The sequence below is a fragment of the Onychomys torridus genome, chromosome 17 (genome assembly GCF_903995425.1).
Source record: "Onychomys torridus chromosome 17, mOncTor1.1, whole genome shotgun sequence".
NCBI lineage: Eukaryota > Metazoa > Chordata > Mammalia > Rodentia > Cricetidae > Onychomys > Onychomys torridus.
In genome coordinates this window covers 60,159,968-60,181,406 of record NC_050459.1, presented here as the reverse complement: position 1 = coordinate 60,181,406, position 21,439 = coordinate 60,159,968, and the positions used below count along the sequence as shown (strand labels likewise).

Below are 21,439 nucleotides of genomic sequence, written 5' to 3'. Positions count from 1 at the left end.
GATCTTTCTTCAGACGGTTCAGTGTTTTTTGGAACATGGAATTCCCGGCACAGGAAGATTTAATGGGAAAGTTGCAATAGCATCCAGACCTGATGCTCCTGTTTAGTAATGTTTTAGTAATGATGTCAGGTGTACAACATCCCTCGATGTTACAGTACTGCAGGCAGAAGAGTAAGAAGAGAGCATCCCAGTTCATACTTCTGCACCTGCACCATTGCCCATTGTTGTTATTTTCCACTTCACTCTACGTGCATACCTGAATCAACCTCATGGAAGATGCAAGTTAAACAAAAATCATAACACAAAATTTCTGCTTTTTAAAAGCAAGAATAGCTTCTAGAAATTAGAAAGCATTACAAAGGAGAAGCCAATTTCCCTTTTTATTTTATAATTTTTTTTTTATTGATTTTATATACCAACCAGTTTTCCCTCCCTTTCCACCTCCTGCTCCCCACACCACCTTCCCCAACCCATCCTCATCCACTTCTCAGAACTACCCCCATCCATGTCTCAGTAAGGGTAAGGCCTCCCATGGGGAGTCAACAATGCCTGGCCTGGCACGTTCAGTTGAGGCAAGACCAAGCCCCTTCTACTCCCATCAAGGCTAAGCAAGGCATCCCACTGTATGAAATGGGCTTCAAAAAGCCAGCTCATGCACTAGCGATAGGTTTCGTGGCCCCACAGGATAGACTTGTGGTCCCACTGTCAGGGGTCCCCAAATAGACCAGACAACAAAACTGTTGCCCACATGCAGAGGTCCTAGTTCAGTCCCATGAAGGCTCAGTAAGTTGACTTCTCAGAAATTTGGAAATCAATCTACCTCAAGACCGAGCAATATCACTCTTGTGCATATACTCAAAGGATGCTCAATCATACCACAAGGACACTTGCTCAACTATGTTCATAGGAGCATTATTCATAATAGCCAGAACCTGGAAACAACCTAGATGCCTCTCAACAAAAGAACAGATATAGAAAATGTGGTACATTTACACAATGGAGTATTACTCAGCTGTAAAAAAAATGTCATCATGAAATTTGAAGGCAAATGGACGGAACTAGAAAATATCCTGAGTGAGATAACACAGGCTCAGAAGGACAAACATGGTATGTACTCACTCATAAGTGGATATTAGATGTAAAGCAAAGGATTACCAGATCACAATCCACAGCTTAAGAGAAGCCAATATCCTTTAAGATGGACAGAAATTTTATTGTTTCAATGAAGAGTCAAGATAGTGTTTCAAATGAGAGATAATGGTGGTGTGAATTGGTACATTTAGTAACTTGTCAATACATTCATAACCTTGTGTCAATAATTATTGATAAATACAGTCTGGGAAATAACCTTAAATACATAAAGAGGTTTTTTTTTTTTATGGAAAAAAGAAAGCCTTTTGAATAGTACATTAAAATAGATTCATTTGGCAAGATAGGAATGAAGTATAAAAGATAATTTGACTGTGGAGTGTCTAGGTGTCGCTTGCATCAGGAATGTCCCAGAACAGTGCTTTTCAGCTTGTGGGTTAGGACAGTTTTGATTGTCCTGACAGGGTTAATAAGTGGGGACATGTTACTGACATCTAGTGGTCAAGGTGAGAGAGACACATCCTGCTGACATTGTACCCATGCTTCTACCCTCACAACTGCTACTATGTACAAGAAGAGTTAAGAGCAATAGGTCAATGTACCCATGCTTTGATCAGAGAATAAAATCACAAATGTACTACATTTGAGCTGTAAGAGAGTCACCACGTTCCAGGGACACATTCTATTCTCCGAAAGAGGTATAATTCTAATCCTATCACAAAATTATAGGGCTGGCAGGATGGCTCAGGCGTAATCTTTATGGAACCCACATGGCGGGAAAGAGAACTGACTTTACAAGTTGTCCCCTGACTTCCACATACGTGCTGTGGCCTGTGCACACACACGTACATACAAGTTAACAAGTGTAAGTTTAGAAGAATTATCCTAGACAAGAAATGAGGATAACAATGAAATGATATGTTAGTACCAGATAGAACTATAGAAAATATGTTTTTGTAAGAGAAGTTGCCACCAGGTGGCAACATCTGTTTTCCCAGCATTTGGGAGCTTGAGATTGCCATGAGTTCAAGGCCAGTGGTGTTATGAGGTCCACCTGGGTCCAACACAACTCAAACACCAAGTCAATGCAGAGAAAGCGAAGTTTACTGTAATCAAGCTGCTACCTGTCGATCAAGGATGCAAAATAGACTCAGGAGCTGAACTGCGACCCCGAGCCAGAACACTACGGAACTTTTAAGCACAAAAGTCACGAAAGCCACAGACATCTGTGCCATTTTCCACCTATCAGGATTCAGGAATGCGGGATCTTCCTAGGGACATTTCTTGGTGTTACATTTATCCTGTTCTCATTGGTTGGCTTATTCAGCTGTGGCTGAGTGGCTTGCCCAGCATTCATGTCTCAACTTGCCAACCAGGATGTCAGTCTCCCAGGGAGGTCTTGGAAACTTCAGCCTTATTTGACTCATATTCAAAATGAAGTTTTATTCATTATGGCTTCAGTTTGGTTCCTTCTTACAGTGGGACTACATAGCAAGACTCTGTCTCAAAAAACAAAAGCAAAATGTGTTATTAAATTGTTACTAATAAATATAGCTGAATGAACAAAAAACTTTGTAATGATGGTGGTTAAAATTCCTTGATATGTAAAAATTGTACAATGATTAAATCAATCTAATCAACACACTCATCATCTCATGTAACTAATTTATTTTCTCCTAAGGCCATTTAAAGTGTAACCTCTTAGCAAATTTCTATTTTGCAATATATTTACCACATTGTACAATAGATCTCCAGAGTTTGTTCTTCCTAACTGGAACGTTGTACCCTTTAGCCTATAACCCTTTCACTCATCTCCTCTAGAGCATTTTTTCTTAAAGATGTTGAGGGTCCAACCCAGGGCCTTCCATACATGCTAGGGAAGCACTCTCTAAAACCAATAATATCTTTATATAAACTATGTAGGAGTAGTTATGCACAATACTATACATACGTAAATATGATGATGGTAAACATCCATGTAAACAATGATGTTTTAAGGAAATCCCATGAAAATTACCAAATTATGATTAAGAACTTAACCAATACAATGGGTGATTAAGAACTTAACCAATACAATGGGCTCCTCCTGAGCTCCATGCCTGGTGTAACCATTTCTTTAAATAAGTATTTTTACCATACTTGTTTATTTCATGTGTGTATGGGTTTGTGTGTTGGAGTGTAAGCCACAGCATGTGTGGAGGTCAGAGAACAATTTGTGGGAGTCAGTTCTCTCCTTCAGCCATGGAGGTCCTGCTGACTGAACTCCGGTCATAAGGCTTATGGGCAAGTGCTTTTACCACTAAGCCATCTTGCTGGCCCTTTAAAAACCTAGCCTTGTCACTTTCTTGCGTTTTAAAGTAATGATTTCCTGTGTACATATGATGTTCTTTAAAGTTTCTTTCCTACTCCTTCCTATCTTTATAAAACATCATAATTAAGGCCGTCCCACATGACTTTGTTCCTTTTACTCAGTACTTTCCACCTCTTCACATGTGATCTATCTATTCATGCTACTGCTGTAAAACATCCTTTGGGGAATTATTCCAAACGTTGTGAATGCCTGTATATTATACAGGAATGTGGGGTTGTTGTGCCTTTGTAGGTTTAATTAAGGTAAAATGAAGTCACTCTACCCCATCTGTGTGATTTAGGATCCGAGGCCCTACATCACGGCCTTCCTTGAAGGACTTTGTTTTACCTTCTGTTGTATCTCAGGGGATGCTCCTAATCCCTGACTCCTTCAGAGGATTCAGCTCAGTGCTGGAGTCTCAGGTTACTGTCCAGACTCTGAGTCAGTAAAGATGTGTCTACTTCATCATGTGGGTCTATTGACTGTGATTTTTGTGTTTTAGTGCTGTGTTATCTGGTAGATGGGTGTAGGATTGTTATATGGCCACCACAAACCTACCCTTTTATCAATTTAGTGACCCTCTGTGTCTCTAATAACTGTCATTGTTCTAAAGCCTACTTTGCATATTCCAACTTGCTTTTGTGCATATTTTCCTACACTTTGTCTTTTAACTTACCTTTTTTTTTTGTTTGTTTGTTTTCTTTTCTCTTTGTTCTTCCCTTCTTGCTTTCTGGATGAGACTTAAGGTCTTTCTAGGTCAGTATTAAGTGCTTATTTGTGTGTGTGTGTGTGTGTGTGTGTGTGTGTGTGTGTGTGTATGTGTGTGTATGTGTTTGATAGACTATTACAGCCAGTCTGAACTCAAATTCACTAAGAATAACCTTGACTTCCTGATTCTCTTCCTTAGCCTTCTAGGGGCTGAGATTGCAGGCATGTGCTGCCGTGTCTGGCTCTTGTCTATCTCTTTAATGTTGGCTTCTTAGAGAAAGAATTATTGCCGGGCGGTGGTGGTGTGCGCCTTGAATCCCAGCACTCAGGAAGCAGAGGCAGGCGGATCTCTGTGAGTTCAAGGCCGGCCTGGGCTACCAAGTGAGTTCCAGGAAAGGCGCAAAGCTACACAGAGAAACCCTGTCTCGAAAAAAACCAAAAAAAAAAAAAAAAAAAAAAAAAAGAAAAAAAAAAAGAAAGAATTATTGTTGTTTCTTGCTTTAAAACTATTTTAATCTAGCAACTGCCTTTTAATTGAAGTTAATAGTTGAAAGTTAGACAAGAAGGACAAAACTGATCATAAATTGAGTATTTTGTTATCCTTATTGATATATTAATAACATGATGGATGAAAAATACTAAATTATGCCAAACACAAGTGGACTGGACATTGTGAATATAATTATTTTTTAAAAAAATTATTATATTTTATGTATGAGCACTCTGCATGTATACCTGAATGTCAGAAGAGGGTACTCATTACAGATGGTTGTGAGCCGCCATGTGGTTGCTGGGAATTGAACTCAGGACCTCTGGAAGAGCAGCCAGTGCTCTTAATTGCTGAGCCATCTCTCCAGCCCTGTGAATATAATTCTTACTAGATAATTGTTCTTATTGTATACAGTTTCATTTGTTAAAGTTAATACCTTTTCTTTCTATTTAGACAATATCTGATAATTATTCTTATTGTATATAGTTTTACTCTGTTAGAATTAAAAATCTTTCCTTTTTATTTAGACAAAAGGGGGAAATGTTGTAGAATAATCTTTTTTTTTGTACATGGTGAGAATATGTCATGTGGATTGTTTTAATAAAAAGGTGAATGGCCAATAGCTAGGTAGGATTTTGTAGGCAGAGAGGACACTGGCAAGAAGAAGGGGGAGATACCAGGGACATAGAGCAAGCAGGATGGGCACTATGGAAATGAGGTAATAAAGCCACAAGGCAGAAGGTAAATTAATAGAAAGTAAATTAAATTATTAATTTAAATTATAAAAGCTAGTTAGAAATAAGCCTAAGCTACTGGCTGAGCTTTCATAATTAAAAAAATAAAAATACTAAATTATTTGAAATAATTTTTGTCTTGTACATGATGGAGGTGTCTTTAGGGTTACCTAGATTCAGAAAAATGTGTTCATTGAATTATTATTTTTTTTTATTTTCTAAACTCTGTATAAGATAAAACAAGAAGAGTATGCTATCAATTTGTGTGATTTCACCCTTGCTTATTTTCAATCTGAAGTGACAGAGTTGGGAACAGTGACTGTGTGGTGCTTTGAAAGAAAATGGTCCCCATGTGTAGTGGCACTATTAGGAGGTGTGGCTTTGTTAGAACAGGTATGACACAGTTGTTTCTGCTGCCAACAGATCAAGATGTGAAACTCAGCTCCTTCTCCAGCACCATGTCTGCCTGCACACTGCCATGAAGATAGGGACTAAACCTCTGAAACTGTAAGCCAGCCCTAATTAAATGTTTTCCTCTATAATAGTTGTCATGGTCATGGTGTCTCTTCACAGCAATAGAAACCCTAAGACAGGCTGCTTTCATCAGGTCCTAATCTGTTATTACTGAGTTTTTAATTTCCCACAATGATGTTTGTTCCTGGTTTTGCATTGATAAGTTTTGAGTATTGAGGCTTGACTGAGTAGATCTCTACCCATCCTCTGCCTCTTCTCCCAGCTCCTGTCCAGCAGTGGGGCAGAAGACCCTTTTGATGCTTGGTGCAGCTGAAGTGACCCACAGGGACCTGTAATCCAGAGGCTGTAAGAATCCTGGCTTAGTCACTGTATTTCTCTAAAACTGAAGTAGATTCAGATTCCTGTGTAAACAAGGCATAGTAAATCTCAATTTCCAACCCCTTGCTCGGTTAAAAAATTTAAGACTCGAAGACATTGTAAAGCATTTTTAAGGACACACAAAAAAATCCTAGGTTATTAATGACTTCCTTTTAAGATTTTTCTTTAATGTGTATGTGTATGTGTGTGTATCTGTGTGTTGTTGCCCATGTAGGCTAGAAGAGGGCATGAGATGCCATGGAGTTGGAGTTATAAGTTATGAATAACAACACTATGTGGGTACAGGGTACTTAAATCTTTTCTGCTCTTAACCATTGAGCCTTCTCTCCAGCCCCATTATTCATGACTTTCTAAGATATTTACATTATGGAAAATTTCAAATGTACTGAAAAATGGAGGTGATGTTATTGTAAACCCCTGTGTCCTCATTCCCTAAACATTTGATCAAGTCTTTTTTTTTTTTTTTTTGCTTACCTCTGAACTTAACTTTTTCCTCTTTCACTCTCCGAATCATTTTAAAGAAAATTAGGGATACCAGGTCATTAAACCTGTAAATATTTCAGGATTTAGGTGAATCTTTCGTTGTTTTTTAATTCTACTCCCTCTTCATAAGGATAGGTAAGAAGTTAATGATTTGTCCAAGGCCATATGCATGGCAGAAATGAAATGAGAATTTCGATGTTCCTAATATTTAATGTGTTCTTTCCTTGTAACATGTTGCCTTTAAAAAACTGTATTTATTAGTCTGCTCAGTCTAGTCAGGCTGCTACAACAAACTTCTATAGACTGGACAGCTTACAAACTGTAGTCCCTGACAGTTCCGAGGCTGGGAAATCCAAGACGAAGGTGCCATGAGATTTGACATCTGGTGATGGCTTGCTTTTTAGTTACTAGATGGCACCTTCAAACTGTATAGAGAAAGGAACAGACAGGCTCCCTGCTGCCTCTTAAGGAAACTACCTCTTCATGACCTGGTGGCCACTCAGTATCTCAGCACTTAAGACTATGTTTCAATGTATGTTTTTGTTGTTGTTGTTGTTGTTTTTGGTGGTGGGAGGGAATGTGAATATTCAGACAAAAACAACAACTTGGAAAATTAATGTAATTAGGAACACCAGGTGTGGTTGCGCATATCTTTAATCCCAGCACTTGGGAGGCAGTGGCAGCTGGATCTCTGTGAGTTAGAGACCAGCCTATCTACACAGTAAATTCCAGAACAGCCAGGGCTACACAGAGAAACCCTGTCTTGAAAAGAAACAAAACAAAACAACAACAACATTAATGTAACTAGAACCTCTACCAGTATCTTAAATCAGAACCATCTAGGGAGATTTTTAAAATGCAGACTCCTGAGTCCAAAACCCAGAGGATTTTATTCCTTAAGGCTGGAGTGGAACCAGCAGTGTATATCTCTTCTTGGGAGCCAACTATTATATTTCAAAGAATTTTATTAACTAATGACCCCAAATCATTAAAAATTAAATTGCATAAACTTACAGTCATAAAATTACATAAAAGTAGAGAAAACTAACATTCAAAGCAAAGTGTTTCTTGTGAACTTTTCTGTTTTTTATTGTTCTCTATACTGTTGAGGTCAGTCTATTACGTATGATGGAAATATCCTAAGGATTTAATTTTTGTAGCTTGTCTGTTTTGAGTCTGGGTCTCACTTTGTAGCCCAGGGCAGCCTGGAATTCCCTATGAAGCCTAAGCTGGCCTTACACTCACAGGAGTTCTTCTGCCTCAGTCTCTCAAGTGATGGCATTGCAGGCATGCCCACCTTGGGGAATGTTCAGGGGTGTCCAACCTTTTGACACTGTGACATGACATCATTTACAGTCACAGCTACACTGGGGCAGATGAGACCCAAGCATATATGAGATGCAGGTTCATGTGCTCACGAGTATATGTATGCGTGTGCACGTACTATGGTGAGCATGTGGAGGTCAGAGGGCAATTTTCTGGAGTTGGTTCTTCCTTTTCACCACATAGGTCTTGAGGTTCAACTCAGATCGTCGGACACCTTCATCCGCTGAGCAATCTTGCTGGCCGCCAATTTGTTAAGCTTTGGCTTGTACACACTTGTGAAACAGTCACCCCCATCAAGATGTGAGCATACCCATCACCACAAGTGTCTTATGCCTGTTGTAAGCCTTCCTTCCTGTCTTCTATCCATCCCACAACCAAGCACTGATCTGCTTCCTGTCATGGAGTTTGTATATGTGTGCATTTCCTGGAGTTTTACACAAATAAAATTAGCATTGCTTTTTTTCTGGGGTGTTTTCTTTTATTTAGCATCGTTATTTTGAGATTAAGTCTTGTTGCTCAGTATCTGGGTTATTTTGCTTTATGATTTTTATATCTTTTAGTTTTATTAGCACATATTAATTATATGTAATAATTGACTTAATTTTCATACATGTATACATTGTATTTTGAACATATTGACCTCCAATTATCCTCTCCTATCTCTTTCTCCCTCTTGCTAATTCTCTTCCCTTACCCAAATGTTCCCTTTTTCTTCTTTCATGACTTTTTAAAGTCTTATTTTATTTTATGTTTATGAATGTTTTGCCTACATATACCACATATGTACCCAGTGCTCTCAGAGGTCATGAGGGGGTTTTGGGTTGCTGGGGACTATTATTTTAAAGTGTGTTACTTTTGCTTATGTTGCATTTGTTTAATTCTGTGAAGCTGTGTTACTGTGCCTGTCTAAAACACCTGATGGTCTAATAAAGAACTGGCCAATAGCAAGGCAGGAGAAAGGATAGGCAGGGCTGGCAGGCAGAGAGAATATATAGGAGAAAACTGTGGAAAAAAGAGATGGAGGAATAAAAAGAAGAGGTAGGCAGAGAAGGAGGAAGACTCCAGGACCCAGCCACTCAGCTACACAGCCAGCTATGGAGCAAGAGTAAGATTTATAGAAGTTAGAGAACAGGAAAAGCCCAGATGCAAAAGTAGATAGAATAAGTTAAGGAAATCTGGCAAAAAACTAAGCAAATATAAGGCCAGACATAGTAAGAATAAGCCTCCATGTGTGATTTATTTGGGAGCTAGGTGGTGCCCCCCAAAAGAGCAAAAATAAACAATCACATCAGATCCCAAAGACCAGGACCAGATAGCCCGAAACTGGAGTTGCAGATGGTTTTGAATTGCCAAGTGGATGCCGGGAACTGAACTTGGGTCCTCTGCCTGAGCCATGAGTGTTCTTATCCACTGAGTCATCTCTCCAGCCCTTTCCATGGCTTCTTTTGGTACTCTTCATTTTGAGATACTACAGCATTTCTCTTTTCCTCCTTGCAGACTCTCCCATATAACCATCCTCACTCTCTTCCACATTCATCCTTTTTTCATTAATCCTTATTGCATGTGTATATTTATATGCACATATGATATCTTCCTAAATACAACCTTCTTAGCTTGTTCATGGCTTTTTAGATTTTTGGTGAGCTAATGAGGCTAGTTAAGATAACTAAAGTGGCAGGAGCCATTTACCAGTGGCTACGGCAGTGATGAAAATGTTTCTTATTCTTCTAAGCAAGTCTAAACTGCCTATGGATTCTCGGGGATGAGTGGAGCCTCACCACCAGTCACTGTTAGCACCATAAGTTCTTTATCCATTCAGCCGCTGTGGACATTTTATATAATTCTTTTATACATATATTTACTTCCTAGGTCAGTGGTGGCTGGATTAAATGGGCAAATACTACAGGTTGAACCTTATAAAAGCTCTCACATTATTTCTCCGAGTAGTGGAGATTTATTTCCTCCTCTCCATCCTTTTCTTCTTCTCTTCCATTCCTCAGCCCTCTTTCCTCCCTCCCTCCTTTTCTCCCTCACTTCATTCTTTCCCTTTTTCCCTTTGACATAAATAAGCTGAAGAATTTCATGAGAGCGCCCCAAGCATGCTAGTCATGTAGCATAGCTCAAGTCTGCTTCGTTAAATGATTCCCCAACATTTGTTTGGGAAGAAACTCATTGATATCAAAGGCCTTTCCAGAGTCTGAATCGCTTAACCTACCTTATCGGCTGAAAACGGATTTGTTTTCCAGTTTTTCTGCAGTCCTTATTTGCAGTTCTATTTTCCATTGTTAGTCTTTTAATTTAGGCAGCCTCTCAGGATGTATATTAAAAGTTTTAAATTTATGTAATAAAAAGACATTCACTTCAGTAAGCATTATGCCGTACACTATCTGATCCAGAAGTCAAGCAGATGCAATAATTACTATTTAGTACATACGTATGCATTGCCAAATCGGCAGCAGAGCTGTTTACGTGTCTGTGGTACTTGGTTGCCCGCTCCAAATTATCCATTTCCAGAATGTCTGTTTCAAAAGTTGTGAGACCCATTACATTTTACTCAGGTTAACTAGGGCTATACTGCTAGTTTATTTCAATGATATGTTAGTTTCTTGTTATAAATTGTTGCCCTTAGAAGCTGCTTGGTGGGCCTCTTGATTTATCTGGTCTGAGTGATGTCATGGAAGGAGGGTCTGAGTAGGACTGGGCAGACTTCTATTTGTAAGTAGACTTTGCACACCTCCCGTCTCCACAGTAGAACAGTTAACTCCCCATTTGCAACTAGGGAGTCTGAGCTGCATTGAGGTGTCAGGAAGGACATAGTCTTGAGGACTCGGACTGAAAACCATTCTCTGTGTTCATGTGACAACTTCTATTCCAAAAAGTGGCTGCTGAAGCCTGATAGACCCTCAGCTGCCTAACTCTTGCATGTAGACTGATTGATGGCGGGACTGGAAGAGAGGCTGAGTCTAGTAAATGGCTGATACACTGGAGCTTCAGCCAGACAGACTTCCAGAGGGAGTTGCTTTCACAGGCCTCTTCCATACCTAAGAAAGAGGCAAAAAGTGAACAGAAGTATGCCCAGTTTTTTTGTTTTTTGTGTTTTTTTTTTGTTTGTTTGTTTGTTTTGTTTTGTTTTGTTTTCCCAGAGACAGGGTTTCTCTGTGTAGTTTTGGTGCCTGTCCTGGATTTGGCTCTGTAGACCAGACTGGCCTTGAACTCACAGAGATCCCGCTGGGTCTGCCTCCCAAGTGCTGGGATTAAAGGCATGTGCCACCACCACCCAGCAAGTGTGCCCAGTTTTTTTGGATGAATCTACAGTGCAGTATTATTACCGTATTTACTTGGCTGCTTTATCATCACCATATTGCAATGCAAACACAGAGCTGTGTGTGGAGTGATGGAGCTTTAGGATTTCACCCTTCTCGGCATTGTTCTCCCATGCATGGCAGGAGTCCCACAATGCTCTTCAGAAAAGTATTTTATCAATGGGAGAGTGATCTGTCCTTCTCCATCCAATCAAGATAGTCTGTGTCTGAAGGGAAGCCCTGTTTATACATTCCAGGACTGGTAGTCTTCCAACATGCTAGTTAAAAAAAAAAAATAGGAAGGAGAAGCCTGTGCTCTGTGGGAGGAAAAGAAACAAAGCTTCTCCATGTAGTTACGGATCTAGTTTCATAAGCACTGTGTGACCCTAGATGCTGGATTAAGAAATTGAGAATATGCTGAAGACATTGACTTCACCCTCAAAGCACAGAACATGGTAAGATGAGACAGAAGAGGGGGTGCCTGAAGAAGTACTCACTCATTCACATCTGCTTGAACTTGAACTTTTCATTGTAATACAGTCATCCCTCAGTCTCTGTGGGAGACTGGGACAGGGCACCCTGCACTTACCAGGACTCAAAGGGGCTCGTATCCCTTGTATGAAGTTGGCAGAGAATTTGCATAGACTTACAAATGTCCTTCTCTGTGCTTTCAGTCACCTTTGAGTGATGTTTGGTACCTATGTGACATCATTATTATACTACTAGATTGCTCACAAAATAATGACAGGGCATATGCCTGTATATGTTCAGTATGGATACACTTAAACATATTTTCTCTTTGAGGTTAGTTGAACCTGTGTATGTAGAGGTCACAGATAGAGACAGCCAGATTTCCTTTGTTTTACATGACATGAATGAGACAAGGTGGATAGTGTCGCCAGGTCACTAGAAGAGCTCGTGACGTAGACAGCAGAGCACTTGTCTGGGAGCTATGTGGGCTACGGCTCTGTCCTGGATTTATCTTGTTTTAAGAGGACAGCATTGAGCAGAAAAATGATTCTCAGATCTTTCCATAATTAAGAACCACTTTGAACCTTGTAGGGTGATATATGCCTCTAACCCCAGCATTGAGGGAGTTGAGGTAGAGAGTTCAAGGCTAGCCTAGGCTACATAGCAAGTTCTCAGCCAGCCTGAGCTGTCAAGTGAAACCTTATCTCAAGAAAACAAAATAATACAACCAAACACAGAAGCCAGGCTTGGTGACTTAGACCTGTGAGCCCAGTCCTTGGGAGGCTGAGGCAAGAAGATCAGGAGTTCAAGGCTAGCCTCAGTTACATAGTAAGTTTGAGGCCAAGCTGGAAAGAAGAATTGGCTGTTAACAGCACTTTTTGCTCTTTCAGGAGACAGGAGTTCGGTTCCCAGCACCATGTCAGGTGGCTCAGAATCACCTGTATTTCTAGCTCCGGGGGGATCAAATGTTCTTTTCTGGCCTTTCTGGCCATGTGCCAACATTTGTGTGCAAACACACACACACACACACACACACACACACACACATAAATGAAAAAACAAAAACAAAAACAAAAAACAAGTCTGTAGATAAACAAATGTAAAAGGACATAAATTTCCAAAACAGGAGAACCTATTTTGTTATTTTTGTCGTATAGATAACAATATTTTGAAAGACTTTGTGAGTTCTTTCGATTCCTTTATCTTTAGTTATAAGATATGGAAGCCCAAGGGCATCTGTGGGAAAGTTGCTAACTTGAGTGTAAATCTTGGCCCTGGGATGGCTATCTCTGCTAAACTGTGGAAGCTATATGACCTCTTTGAGCCTCATTTCCCGCCTTTGTCTCTGACCCTCATTCTTTGCCCATCTCTTGTCTCTCTGTCCCTTGCTCCCATGTGTGTGTTTCAGACAGAGCCTCGTTCTGTAGGCTCCACTGGCCTTAAGCTCAAGCCTCAGTTTCTTCACAGAGCTGTGACAGATGTGTCAATGACCATGTGGCTAGAGCAGAAACATGGTAAAAACCAAAGGCTTTAGTACACAGCAATGGTGGCAATTTTAACGAGAGTGCTTCCACGGTCGGCGATTAGCGCTAACAGCACAGAAGCGTCGGCCTTTCTGGATTAACAAGCTTGTCTCCAAAGGGGTTCAGCAACAGTCGGTGTGAGCAGTGTTGCTGTAGGTGTGGAGGGGACACAGGAGTGAATGACAGGTTTGGGGGGGCAGACCTCTGTGTTAATTTTGTTTGTCGAGATGAGAGCAGGGTTCAGGAGGGAACAGTAGTGGAAAGGGATGAAAGTTGAGGAAGAAAAGGCCACCAGAGCCAGGTTGGAGAGTCTAGAATTCAATGCAGAGATTGTTTCTGGATGGGAATCTACTGGCAGACAGCCCAGTGGATTGTAAGAGGTTCCTGAGGCAGGAAGGAGATAAAGAGGGGGAAGGGGCAAGAGGGTACAGCTGACAGTGGGCGGAGACTCTGTGCCGGTCCTGATGGGGAGTTCACACCCTGTTCTAGGTGGTGCTGTGGTTCTCAGCATATGACTAGATGCGTTTAGGGTAAACTCTGGACGTGTTTGTGAGGGAGTTTCAAGATTTGATTGATTGAAATGGGAAGACCCACCCTAAATGTGGGTGGCGCTATTTTACAAGCCATGGTCCTAAACTTACAGAAAAGGAGGAAGTGGTGTGAGCCCCAGTGTTAGTCACTGCACTTCCTCACGGCAGATGCAATATGACCAGTTGCTTCAAGCTCTTGCTCTCAAGGCTTCCCTGACATCATGGACTGTAACCTTGAACTGGGAGTCAAAATAAACTTGGAAATTTCTTTTGTCTGCTACTGTATCAAAACTGGGATGGGTGACTAATACAGCCCGTGACAGCCTGGGTGATGAAGGAAGGGACCTACCAGAGTTATTTTTCCCTATTCCCATTATTCTTCTCTTAAATCTCTGATCTATGCAGATTTCAGTCAAAGGTTTAGTAACATGAAAGGCATATGACAAATGAGTGCATTGCTGAAATAGTTATTGTGCTGAAAGCCATCAAAATAAATAAAGATTTAGTTTCTTATAAATTATTCTGTTTCTCATTGCTTATTTCTGGTTGCTATTAGTTTTCTAGGTCAAGACTAAAGCATGCCTGGAAATCTGTACGCAATGACAGGGTCATCACTCATAGTCCAGGAAGTCCTATGATTTCATTAACAGCAAATCAGATTGTGAAATGTCAGTGTAACCACACAGATGTTTATGACGGTAAAATTCAGAGCCACTTTTTCTGTAGTTAACTTGTACAGCCAGCCACACTGTGCGCATCTGATGTGGCTTTTGAAGGTCAGAAAAGGATGTTGGATCCTCTGGATTGGGAGTCCCAGGCAGTTGTAAATCAAAGGATATGGGTGTTGGGAACCACAATTGGGTCATCTGCAAGATAGTATGTGCCCTGAGCCATCACGCTAGACTCATCTAGCTACAGGACGTTATGCTGTGACATCTCCCCACCTTCTGAAACTCTATGGCTTCTAAGCATCTCACATTTTGGGTTCCCCCTGTCCTTCCACTTTCCTCCATGGAATCCTCTTTTTCTCTGAGCTGTGATGCCCATAGATTCACCCTTGTCTTCCTCTGTCACAGGACTCTCTTAGCTCATATTTCTACTTACTGTTTAGGTGGCATTTTGTCCATGGAGGATTTCCCATTCTTACTCTCCTCTCTTTTACCCTGGCCTTTCCTGAACTCATTTCCAACTTATATCCATACCTCTCCTCTGAGGTATTCCACAGATTCTGTAAGGTTTAGTCAGGTTTTCACACTGATTTTTCTCTTTGACTTGAGCTAATAACGATTCACCTTTCTCTGCCCTTCTACAATCAGTGGCATTTTTAATGATTTATTTTTAGAATTGTGTATATGTCTATGTGCCTCAGTGTGTGTGCATGTGAGTACAGATGACCATGAAGGCCGGAGACATTGAACTTTCCTGGAGCTGGAGTTATTGGCTATTGTGAGCTGCTTACTGTGGGAGCTGGAAACCAAACTTGGGTCCTCTGTAAGGGAAGTGTGTACTGCTGTTAACTGCTGGATCATCTCTCTAGCTCCAGGTGGTGGCAGCTTTAACCTTTTTTTAAGGCTTCATGGAGATGTGTTCTAGTAAAAGCAGGACTCTCCCATCAATAAAGAAAGCTGATTCAGCAACCAACAGTATCCACTTCAAAGTATATATTGGCAGTCCACAAAAATTCATATAATGAAGTCTTTATCTGGTAGTCAGAGTTCATAATCTAGATCCTGGCCACTGAGACCCTTCTCATCTTTCTCCCTAAATGTCCCATGTGTCCTGGCCATTTGAAATATTAATTATTTTCAGGACTTGCTCAGTCCTTTCTCTACCCTGCTTTATGGGTCAAGTGTGTCTTGGGGGTTGTCTCCCTCTTTTTTCCTGCCTATCAAAGTCCTACATGCCCTTCCAGGTCTCTCCAAAAAGCTGTTCCTCACAGGAGGCTATCAACTGCAGGTCACTCGGGGAACAGGCTTTCTTTTCTCTCCTCTGAACTCTTAAATGCCAGGTTCAGACTGTTCCACCAGATGTTAGGTTCCTCAGTGAGGACGATGCTTAGTCACTGTGTTTTTCCCACAGTGGACGGCACACAGTAACTGTCTCACTTGCTGTGGGTAACTGAGTAATGATTTGACTAATGCATTTCCTGCTAAGTGTGTCTCTTGAAGCCAGGGAAAGAGTATAAGATCCTCAAGTTTGACGGCAAAGTCCCTGTGTGGCTAGACTAGGTGAGTTGTATCTAGAGCAGAATAAACAAGGAAACCAGAAATGGATGCTGTTTGCTGTTATTGGTAAAGCATAGTTTTCTCATCTCCGCCTCTTTCATTTGGCACAGCCTCCCACTTGTTGATAGCTTTCCTTAGGCCGTTTTTCTTTGAGGGGTTATTGATTCTGAACGTGCTTGCTCTTCTTGTCTCCAAGCTGCTTCCTCTGTTTAGTGCTGACATATCCTACAGTCGCTCTCCTAATATCCTTGAGCACTCCTTCACGCATCCTACTTTTCACTGTCAGTAATAAAGATCCTTACAATAATGTGTGTCATTGAAGCATATTTTATTAATGGAGAGTTTGCTACCATGTATCTTTAGGGCAGTGGAAGGGTACAGAGGAAGGTCTTGAAAGCAGGACAGGGGTTTTATAGACATGGACCTAAATAATAAATGGTCTAAGATGGTGATAATTGTTAGAAAGATGATAATAATTTCAAATAAGCCTATCCACCACTTTAAAATAAATCAGTGCTGAAGTGAAAGTTAGGGGAATCTTTCTGTGACTTTTAGAGACTTGAGTTACTAAAGGGAAAATATTTAATATTTGAAAATGAGGGTTAGCAAGATGGCTCAGCCACTAAGCTTGATGACCTGATTTTGGTCCCTAGGACCCACAGAATAAGTTGAGAGAAGTAATTCTATTAGGTTGTTCACTGATCTCCATTCAAATGCTGTGGCTCACGTACACACACATATATACAAAACAAATAAAAATGTAATAAAAATTAAAAGGAAAGCATGCTCACAAAGTAGCTTAAGATATTATATGAAATTTAAAAGAAAAAAAAAGAGAAAGCGTGTTTCTAGCTGAGATGAAAGGCCTTGGGCAAGCTAGATGTCCAAACACTGGTGAACAAATGCCAATAGCTTGAAAAGAGAAGGCCCTCCCTGCTTTGAGCAGCCCTGTGCTTGCTTATCTGGGATCCAGGCAGCTGTGGACTGCTCTCTGGTGCTCCACTCACCTTGTGTTTCTGAATGACCTTCTGCAGCTTGTTAATGTTCTCCAGAGTGAGAGGCCATGTAGTACACAGAGATAGGGTGGAAAACCCACCCCTGAAGAATGGGGTGTGCCAGACAAATTTATCTGAGGTCTTACCTACACGGTTGGAAGTGTCACTTCGGAGAATGGCTCCTGCCTGTCATGTGGAGAGAAGATGAAAATGGGAAGGATATTTCCTCCTTTCAGACCTCCTGGATTGCTCTAGAAAGAAAAGCATGGATAATGTAAATTTGAAAGTATTGTAAAGCAGCCAATGAACTAAGTTTTTTTGGGGTTGCTGGGGATCAAACCCAGGGCCTTGCACATGCTAGGTAAGTACACTCCCTCTAAACTGCCTCCCAGCCCTTGTTTAGTTATTTTTTTTTTTTTACGCTAGGATCTTACTGTGTGGCTCAGGCTGGCTTTGAACTCGTTAGGTAGCACAGGCTGGCCTTAAAGATAAGATCCTCTGCCTCCACCTTGTTTGTGACTAGTCAAAATAAAAATTGTGATAAGATGTGCATTCAAAGATGTAAATATGGAGACAGCCAGAAGAAGAGGAAAGTATCCCTCATTCAGTCAAGAGATACTAGTTGAGCCCCTGCTGTGTTTGGGTTAAGGAACACTCCTTAGGAAAATAAAATCTACTTATTTGGTCCATATATTATTTACTTTATTCATTTTAGTAACGTACTTTAAAAAGTACTTAGGATTCTATTTTATATTTCCAAGGTTGTTAAAAGTAGACTGTATAGAATACAATTAAACCCTATCTTAATGACTATCACCCACAACACTATCTGGCTGATCTTTAATCTCTGCTCAGAAAACCCCTTGCACCTAATGACGCGCCTCTGACTACACAGCCTGTTTCTGTGATCTGAGAACCAGATAACCCTGATAGTGGAGCTGAATTTAAAGGGAGAGTCAACACGACTTCAGTGTATCTCTGAGAAAGTAGAACAATTAAGTTTTAACGAACGAGTTTCATAACTGATGCTTCAGCTCCTGATGGCCTGGGTCAAGTTTCTCAAGGATCCTGGTGAAGTGAAGACACCCAATCTAGAATTCTGTGAAATATTCCTGTACTTGGCCATTGACAGCTGAGCAGTATCTATTTAAGACAGGTGATTCGCAAAATGAAGCTAGGTGTGGTGTTCACACTTACACTCTCACACTTTGGGTGCTAAGGCAGGGGGGTTGCCGCAAGTTTGAGGCCACTCTGTGCTACCTAGTGCGGTGCAAGGCAAACTGGACACACATGTGTATAATATTTACTCTTGCCTTTTGTTACTATAAAGGTTTTCTACTTTAAGTCATTTTGCTATTGTGTCTACACTTATTTCTAAAACTGTTTCTGTATTTCCTTAGTGTTCCTATGTTGGAAACATGACATTGTTATATCTTTATTATGTCCTTGGAAATTCAAACAGCATAATTTAATTTCTAAATCATGCTTGTGAAAGATGTTTAACACTAAAACATTCAGGTACATGCTAAAACTCAAGTAGTAGATTTTTTCCTTTTTTTAGTAAGTTTTAAAAATTGGTTTCAGCCAGGTAAGGCCCATGTCTATAATCCTAGTATATAATCCAAGGCAGGAGGACTCTGAGTTCAAGGCCAACCCGGGCCATATTTCAGGACTGTCTATAAAAGAAAACAGTTTTGGTTTACTTGTTTGTTTTTTGGATTTCCTTATTCTTCAACACAGGTTTTTTTTTTTTTTTTTTTTTTGGTTTTTTTTTTGTATAGCCCTGGCTGTCCTGGAACTAGCTCTATAGACCAGGCTGGCCTCGGACTCCACAGAGATCTACCTGTTTCTGCCTCTCAAGTGCTGGGATTAAAGGCGTGCACCACCACTGCTTTTTACTTTTTCATCCAGTACTGACCTCAGTGGTGACTGTCCATCTGCATTCCTAGCACTCAGGTGCCTGAGGCAGGAGGATCATAGGTTGAAAGCCGTTCTTGGCTACCATGAGTTTGAGGTCATTCTGGGCCCGTGAGACCCTGTCTCTAAATAACAAAGTAAAACTCCGTTTAGGCTTAGTGTTCTGCCTGTCTTTCTGGCCCTTGGCCCTGGTGAATGGGAACCCATCTTTCTGCTCTGCTCACGGCTCAGTTTTGCAGGGCCTGCCTCTCCTGACGATGGAGACAAAGTGTGACTGTGACATCACTCTGTAAGAGAAGTTCCCAAGCAGACACTCCATTGTAAATCTGCCATCTCTCTTGTTCATCCAGGGAAAGGTGTCTTTTCTCAGAGATGTTGTTACTTGGTTTCATAGTTACATCACTTTCTCAGTTCACTTATTTTTCGTGTATTATTGATATATGAATGTAGTCTTATATTCATATAAGAACTGAGGGACACCAATCCCTTAAAACTGGCTTTGGAATCGATGTGCAGCTACGCAGTGGCATCATATCCATTGGTATCCATTGCTGTTCTCCCAGAGTCAATATCCAAATGGGAGAGGTTGGAAAGTGGTAACCCGAGGTACCTCCATGTATGAAGCACCCATAAAGTAACTGCAGCCAACCCTGAAATGACCTCCCTCTTTCTTCTATATAGAGTAATAGAGATTATTACAGCTCTAATGTATCTTCTCCATCTTCCTCCTGTTGGTTCGCTGACTTAGCCTGGTCTCTCAGGCCTACAGGGCACGTCTGTCATGGGCCATGGCAACCAGTACTAAGTTTTCTAGCCTGGTTTCCAAACTGAAGTTTATGCTTTACTTTATTACACGATTCTGGAGCCATCATTGAATAGAGAGAGGAGGGCTGCTTCAGTCGTCAAAAGCAACCAAAATGATAACAACCTACCTATCACTAACGCTCTGAGGAAGTTGCTTGGCACAGAGTGACTGACTATGAAATTGAAAACTCTTAACACAACCTGTAACTAACCTAACCTCCACGTAGTAACTTCCATCAGCAAAGGGAAGTTGCAGTACGATTGCCTTCTGAGGCTGTTAGGGGATAACCTGGAGGTAATGACTTGTGCCCACACAGCTATGCAGAGATCTACGCAGTGTTAACTGTTTATCATCCCCCTATCAGGCAATACTTTGACGCAGTCAGAGAAATGACACTGTAGGTTCTGTTTGGTTGTTAAACACGGATTCTTCTATTTTCCACAAATCTTAGCTGAGCTGATGTAGTGATATGGCCGCCAGAGGTCCTTGTCGGCATCGCTTAGCCACAGTGGGGCTGAATGGGGTAAATGGGTTTCTGGTCTTCTGTAAATAAGAGCTTCTTAATGAAGGCATTATCACCACTAGCCAGGGCAGTAAAAATAGCGACTAGCTTATTAAGTCTCTGGAGTACAGTTTACAAAGTTTTGGATGCAAGCCGTCTTTGGAATTAGAGCAGTCCTAGCAAAGCAAATGACACAGGGGGATGAGTGGGGGAGTGGGTGGGGGGAGCGAGGCAAACTTACAGGATAGACTCTGAGCCACCTCTCCCTTGGGGCACAGCCTCCAGCAGTGTCCCTTCCACCAACTTCTCCGGATGTCAGTGAGCAGTTAGGCTTGAAGGCTCTGTGGTGCAGAAGACCCTGCTCTCCACGCACGGTCTCTGCAGTGACAGTGCCCTGCTCTGCTCAGGAACCGGACGCACTGCAGAAGGGCCCTGGTGGAATCCGGTGACTGCAGCCAGGCGCGACCCCAGCCCCGAGGCCCACGCTGCCTCCACTACGCGAGCTCGGGGGCTCCCACCCCGAGGCGGGCACGGTGCTTGGCTGCTGTTCAGTCGGCGCTGCCCTCCCCTCCCTCTCTCCCTCCCCCAGTCCCTGGAGGCTCGGTGGCTGCCGGAGCAGGAGGTGGAGCCCAGCCCTCGGCCGACTGGTGGGAAGGAGGGAAAGTTCGGCAGCGGCGGGAGTAGCTTAGCAGCGGGAGCCGCGCCCGGCTGTCTGCAGGGCTGCCTGGGGTAAGTAGGGGTCCCTTACCCGGAGAACGGGCCGGGCGTGGCCGGCTGCGTGCGGGTGTGTTGCTGCCGCTCGCCTGTCCGCTCAGCCCAAAGCCACAGCCCGCGCGACCTCAGGGTTGGCTCTCTGTCAGCGGTAGAGGACGACCCCACCGCTGGTCTCCTGTGGATCACTGTTATCCTAGGGCGGAGGACTCCGTGTTCACTACCCGCTCGCTGTAGCTGGTGCTAGGTGGGTGGCGGGATCGGTGCTTCTCCATGGACACGCGAGCGCAGCTCTGAGAGAGGGTCCCCAGTGCCGCACCCCGCGGTCAGCCCGGCTTCCCCAGCGCTCTTTGAGTCCAGAGCTGCTGGCTTACCATCCAGAAACCCCCTTTTCAAAGTAGCTTTGGCAAGCGCTGACCCCCCTAT

General features: G+C 42.0%; 1 long non-coding RNA gene across 2 annotated transcripts; it reads right to left on the bottom strand.

Moving 5' to 3' along the window:
* Positions 1-1,120: 1,120 nt before the first annotated feature.
* LOC118568946 lies at positions 1,121-21,363 on the bottom strand. 2 transcript variants are annotated; one of them, XR_004943006.1, is made up of 4 exons: positions 20,544-21,363; positions 17,225-17,329; positions 10,248-11,073; positions 1,121-2,588 (listed from the first exon to the last, which is right to left on the bottom strand). It is a non-coding gene; the product is annotated as an uncharacterized LOC118568946 (long non-coding RNA). The 2 variants fall into 2 exon arrangements; XR_004943005.1 differs by lacking the exon at positions 1,121-2,588 and having other exon boundaries at positions 10,067-11,073.
* Between the last annotated feature and the right edge of the window lie 76 nt (positions 21,364-21,439).